Source organism: Dasypus novemcinctus, chromosome 30 (assembly GCF_030445035.2).
Source record: "Dasypus novemcinctus isolate mDasNov1 chromosome 30, mDasNov1.1.hap2, whole genome shotgun sequence".
NCBI classification, from domain to species: domain Eukaryota; kingdom Metazoa; phylum Chordata; class Mammalia; order Cingulata; family Dasypodidae; genus Dasypus; species Dasypus novemcinctus.
The window spans coordinates 32,316,249-32,323,298 of NC_080702.1; the positions used below are offsets into that span (position 1 = coordinate 32,316,249).

Sequence of the window (7,050 nt, forward strand, 5' to 3'; positions counted from 1 at the left end):
GGGGCTACTAGGGTTCTCTCGGGAGGTGATCAGCCTCCCCTTCCTAGCAATTAAAGCTAGGGCCTTCCAGACTGCTCACCCGGGGAGTCTTACCTTCTTCCATGTTCGGAGTTCTTTTTCGTTCCCAGAATCTTTCTCTTCACACCTTTCATTGCCCTCCATTTTTGTGAGGAAGATTCTGGTGGAGCCCACATCTTTTCTGGATTAAATTTAATCCAGGGGTGCCCAGATTTGGGGTTCACCCAAGTCCTCCCAGCTTCCTTGGTGATTTGGAAGGGGCAGCAAAATGCTACCGTCTCTGGCCTTCGTTTGTTATCCCACCAGAGTCACCAAAAATGTTGTAGAATTTGAGAGAGGCTCAATTATTTGTTTATAGAGAGGCCAGGACTCAGGAATGATTTTGAGATGGAAAAATGGTTTATTGACGGCCGGCCAGACTCGGGAGCTTTCAGTTTGAATCCCAAGCCCTGAACAAGATTTTCAAATGTCTTTTATACCTCGAGGAAAGGCCAAATGGTCACTTTGTTTCAGTTCTCAATAGGCTTCAATTAGTATATATATCTTCCACATCTTAGGTAAGCTTTTAGCATGGACTCCAGACATTCTAGATAAGCCTTTAGCATATTTGGTTTGCATTTCCCCTGAATACTTAAAGTTTATAGCCCTTGCATTGTTAAACTGTTTCCTGCTCCCCAAGGGCAGGACTGCAGCCTTTCATCATCCCACACCCACAAGTCACAGATAGTTTAGATTATCTCTGAAGAGACAAACAGCCTGCCACCCATAGCCCACATCAGTTTACCCTCTCTCCCATTCAGTTCTGTTAGGTTATGGCAAAATATATTATGACCTGTGTCTGTCATTGTAAAGTAATTCAGGAAAATTCCAGAAGTCACAAAAATTCCCCCTTGTTACACCTGTTTTTCCCTCTCCTTGCCCTCAGAAACGCCAGTGGCTACTGCATCCATGTCATTGGTATTCCTTCCATTCTCTCTCTTAGCATACTTTTCTCCCTCTTTCTGGCTAGTGGTCCTATACTCCAGGGAAGGGAAACTAGCAGGTATGGTCCCTATTAACTAGTACTTAAGGCAAGAGCCTCTTACTAACTAATTGCAGAAAAGGGGCATATTTATGGAGCCAGTAACTTCAGGGGAGTCTGCCTGAGAGTACAGTATTCCTGATGATAACAGAAGTATCAACTTTCTAAGATGGCTTATTTCTTCAGTGTTTTCTATACTTCCAATTATTTGAAAAGCATAACTCTAACTTCCTCAATATGACGAGTATGCAGGCTAACTATATTTTTTTTCTCAAAATTAAAAAAAAAATTTCTATTTTTTAGGAGATTTCTCCTTAAGGAAAATAAATCATACAGGTGGAGATTTCTGCTTGAAGAAAATAAGCCACACAGGTAAACTTTTTGGTAAATGAACTGATTACAAAATGACATTCATGTAGGATAGGAATCGGGGAAATTATCATCAAATTTTGGGAGTGGGAACATCAATGACACTATTTCCAGGGGATAAATATAAACCTCTGGTGCATGTGTAACTTGGAAAACCATGATTCATAATATATTTTCACATGGGAAAAAATCTCTTGTTTATTTGATTAAATAAAAATAAACTGCATAGGAACAATTTGCAAGTCCAAAGAGACATCCACATTATATTAAAGCCTCTGTGGCAGGTAAAACATCTCCTTGCCAACTTCTCCTGCCTGCTCTGTGGAACACAGTGATTCATTCAGAAGCCTGTTTTGATGTGGGGGCATTTTCAGGACTGGGAGCTGTCCTGGGTGGTGCTGCAGAGATATTTACCAGGCATTGTATGTCTTCCCATGGCTCACTGGGTGGACTGGGGAAGATTGTAAACTATAATGTGGACCATTGACCATGTGATGCAACAGAGCTCAGAGATGTATTCAACAAGTGCAATCAATGTCCCGTGATGATGGAGGAGGTTGTTGTTATGGGAGGGGTGGGGTGAGGGGGATGTGGGGTATATGGGGACCTCATATTTTTTTAATGTAATATTAAAAAAATAAAAACAAAAAAAAGAAGCCTGTTTACAAGCACAGGAGTTTTTTTTTTTTTTTAACACATTTCCATTCGTTCTTCACCTGCTTGCAGCCTGTCAAATCTGCAGGCTGAGGTGTAAAATATAAGGCTTCAAAGTAAAAGCGAAAAGGAAGTAAAAGGAAAGCTCACTCATCCCCCCAAAAATCTACTTTTTCCTAAAGGTGATGGAAATACTTTCTTCACTACCCTCACTTATCAACCAAATTGTTGGGACCCATATTGCATCTGCATTACCTGTTTTAAAAAGGGTAGGAGAGAGCTAACACCCCAGATGGCCTTATACCATGGTTTCAGTGCCCAGAGGAGTCATTCTGGTGGTGCATATTCATCACATTATACCTGCCTTGGACATATTAAAAGCCAAAATGTTTAACTTAATCATTCCATATTGTTTGCAGTAACCTCTAAAGACAGTGCCTAAGAAAGATTTTGAAGGACTGGTTTATGTGAAAATTTATTTTCCTGGTAACCATAATTCAAGGAATGTGGAGTGAGATGGGTCTTTTATTTGCACTGGAGATACTTCCAGACAGAATGATAAGCTGAAGATTTTTAATTCTCAGATTATGATGCAATCAAACCACGGAAATTTTATAAGCCTGCATGAATGAAATATCCTTCTATGAATATTGCAGTTTTGATGTGGATATGACTTAAAAGCAGAGCCTGAACCTGTGGGCTAATAAATTACAAACAAAAAGACTGAATTCAAAGGTTTCCCAAGTGAATACAATTATTTTTTCCCAAAACATTGCTCCCAGCTCAGAACAATCATAAATCCCAAACGGCATTCTGATTTGCCAGTTGTAGTGACAGTCCTTGGATGAAGAAATGGATGAAGCATTCACCTTAGTCTGTCTCACAAAGAACAAAGTAGGTCTACATAAAAACCTACAATTATGGCCTACTATCTGGGTTAAATAGTTAAGAAGACATAGTTGTAAATGGGGAAAGCATGCATATTGCCTTTTATGATCTATAAATGTGTACTGTTATTATAGGAAGTACCAAGAGAAATTTCCTGGAAATTTCCTTTACCTATGAAAAAAATTTTTAAACGGCAATGTTAAATTCCTGGAAGAATCACAGAAATTATTGAGACCATCAATTTTTGAAGAATCAGGGATTGTTACGTCGAGAACAATTTCACTTATCGTATCATTGGATATGAGCAGGAGAAAGGACCAAATTGGAGTTGAAATGTGATTATTGTAAACCAAATCAGATGATGTCTCCATTTCAGGATGTGACATCTTTCTGGAGTGAATGAATGAAAACTCCGGAAGCTGCTCCCCAGCCTGTGGAGTGAGATTATTTTTCACAAAAATCATACAATACAATGAGTTGCTTTCATCTGGCAGTGACTGCAGTACACCTTCATCCCTCCAGAACCTGCAATAATTATATATGTATGGAAGTACCTTTCCTAAATATTTTACTGCTGAATGTCCAAACAGTAGTTTCTGCCTTCAATACTGATTCCAGGGAAAACAATGAGAGATCTCAGGATGCTAAATAATTCTGAATAAACAGGTCTCCTTGATATGTAAAAATTTTAAAAAATTGAATTCTGAAAATTGAATAACAAATTATCTCTCTAGTCACTTACAAAGTTTCTATATTTATATCTCCCAGTGTTTAATCACTGTGTTATGAACATTTTTCTAAACTTGACACAAAGGGTTCTTTTACAGAGAGAATGCTTCTCAGTTTTTTTAAGCCCTTCTTTATGTCCTTGTTCCTAAGACTGTAGATAAAAGTGTTCAACATGGGAGTGACCACCATGTACATCACTGAGGCTACTGCAATTGCCCTTAAGTTTTGGGTAGCAGCAGAGCTAAGATATACTCCAAGCCCTGTGCTATAAAACAAGGTCACTACTGAGAGGTGAGACCCACAAGTTGATAAAGCTTTATACTTGCCCTCCATTATTGAAATTCTCAAAATGGAGGATGCAATCTTAGAATAAGAGAAAAGGATTCCAATGAAGGGAATAACACTGAGAAGTCCAGTTTCAAAATGCAGCACTAGTTCATTGAGGAAAGTGTCAGAACAAGCCAGTTGGATCACCTGGTTAAGTTCACAGAAAAACTGCGGCATTTCCAACTCTGTACAAAAAGACAATCGCAAAACCATTAAGTCATGCAAAAGGGAGACACAAACACTCAATAACCAGGATGTCAGCAGCAGGAGGCCACAGACCTGGGGTTTCATGATGACTGTACTGCAGAGGGTGACAGATGGCCACAAAGCGGTCGTAAGCCATTGCAGTCAAGAGGGAGATTTCTAATTGCCCAAAAAGTATGAAAAAAAACATCTGGCTGAGGCAGTTTTCATAAGTTATAGTCTTGGTCTTTGTCTGGATGTTCAGCAGCATCTTTGGGACAGTGGTGGAGGTGAAACAGATATCTTTAAAAGACAAGTTGGAGAGGAAGAAGTACATGGGTGTGTGAAGGTGGGAGTCAGTGATGATGGACAAGATGATGAGCAGGTTCCCAAATACGATGACCAGGTACATGGACAGGAACAGTCCAAAGATGAGAAGTTGCAATTCAGTATCCTCTGAGAGACCAAGGAGGACAAATTCTAAAACATTTGTTTGGTTTTCCATGTACCTGATGAAAGTACTAGAAAAGAGACCAGAACAATGAGAATATGGCCACAAACAATGACACACAAATTATCATAAATTCTATGGCTCGTATATACATTAAATTCACGATTTCCTCTTATATATATATATATATATATATAGAGAGAGAGAGAGAGAGAGATCTAGTATGCTTTAATGGAAAATGTCAGAGAAAACAAATGTTCCTACTTCTCCTTAGTAATTTTGGGGAATCGCTCTCCTTGTCCATAATTGGAAATATATACTCATGGCAATAATTTCCACTACAAATTCTCTTAAAATTTATTTTATTAAGCATATATTTTAACCACTAATTTTGTACCCTTTGATGAAAAAGGTTGAAGTAATGTTTATTAGTAATGGTAGCACCACATTTAAATGAAATTAATATTACCACATTTTACAGAAAAATGTGTTTAATATCAATCATACTTTTATAAGTCAAATGTAATATATAAAATTTCTGAAATAAAACATACAAGAAAATCTAGGGACCAGGGTTTGGAGATGAGAGTTTTGATCTAATAGCCAAATCATGAAAAAGAGAGAAGAAAATGTATAACTTTGGCTTTATTGAAATATAAAACTGCTACTCTCTGAAAGAATTGATAAGGGAATGAAAAGAAAATCAATAGGATTGGGGAAAATATTTAAAGAACACATGTCTGATAAATGCTTTGTATTCAAAGATATAAATACCTCTTTACACCCAACAATAAGAAAGCAAATACACAATTTAAAATTTGGCAAAATTACTGAACAGAATCCTCACCAAGAACATATACTGTTGGCACATAAGCATAAACAAAGAGAGGTCAACAACATTGGCATAAGGAAATTTCAAATTTGAAACCACAATGATATTTCACCACATGCTTATTAGGATAGTTAAAAACCTGAGCACTAAAAATAACAATTGCTGGTAAGGATGTGGCACAATATAGGCTCTTGTTCATTATTGAGAATACAAAATGGTAGAAGCAGAAGACAGTTTAGCTGTTTCTTGCAATACTAAGTATCATCTTCCCACACAATTCTACAATTGTGACCTTAGGTACATATGTAGCTTATATGAAAACTTAAGTCCACACAAACACCCATGGATGGATATTTCTAGCAGGTATATTTATATTCTCCAAAATCTGTAAGCAGCCAAAAAGTCATTCCATGGGTGAATAAACACTGTGCTATACCTATACGAAGCAATATACTCTGAGTTCAAAAAGAAATGTTCCATCTATCCACAAAAGGGAGGATGAATCTCAAATGACTGCTGCAAATTGAAATAAATGAAGGTAAAAACAGTACATAGATATGATATAAACCAATATACAAATTCCTATCTCGATAAGACAAAATAACACTGACTAATCAATGATCACTTGTTGACAGGGTTTAATGAGTGGGGAGATGTAATGAATACATGAAGCACAGGTGATTTTTTCAGAGCAGTGAAAGTATTCTGTATAATACTGTAATTGTAGACACATGACATTATGCATTTGTAACACAAAGAATGAAAATTGATGAATGCAAATTAAAAATTCATTTAGAAGGTTAATGGAATCCCAGGATGGATGCAAAATATTCAAAACCATCTGACTGTATTACAATATATGACATGTCCTCTCTTTAGGGGATGTGAGAAAGCTGCTGAAAGAAGTAATACCGTATATGAATAGCATATGAAAAAGGAAGTCAAAGCACACTGTACATAAGCCCTGTACTCTACTTTGTGAACTTATATCCCACCGGAGTATGGGTTAACAATTCTTTTATTTCTGTGTCTGTGTCAATCAAAAAGCAAATGGGTTGCAGATGAGGTAATATGCTTCCAAATGTGGAGTGGAAGTTTACAGATAAGCAAAGAAGGGAAGCTAGACTTTTCTCTGTGATAATGATTTAGAGGTAGATACATCAGTATGAATGCACGTGTAGATCAATATAGATAGAGAGAATTGCATGTAGAAATATGTATTCATATGTGTAAATGCACACATATTTCCTTAGTCTTTCAGCAGAGAACGCCTAGATTTCCCAGAAATAAAGAGCAAAATTTATTATTTGACTATAGACTTACTATTATTATAACAATGGAAGAACTCTTATTATTGATTGATGTAAAGGCAGTGGCTGCCAGAGGTTCTGAGGGATGCCAGAGGGAAGAATAGTTATAATATAGGGGTATTTTCAGGACATTAGATTTGTTGTGCATGACATTGTAGTGACAGATACAGACCATTATATGTTTTGTCATAACTTACAAAATTCTGCGGGACAAAGTATGAACTAAAATGGAAGCTGTAGTCCATGGTTAGTAGCAATGCTTCAGTAT

At 37.0% G+C, this 7,050-nt stretch overlaps 1 pseudogene; it reads right to left on the reverse strand.

Moving 5' to 3' along the window:
* Positions 1-3,733: 3,733 nt before the first annotated feature.
* Positions 3,734-4,694, reverse strand: LOC101427263 (olfactory receptor 7A17-like; annotated as a pseudogene).
* Positions 4,695-7,050: the final 2,356 nt, after the last annotated feature.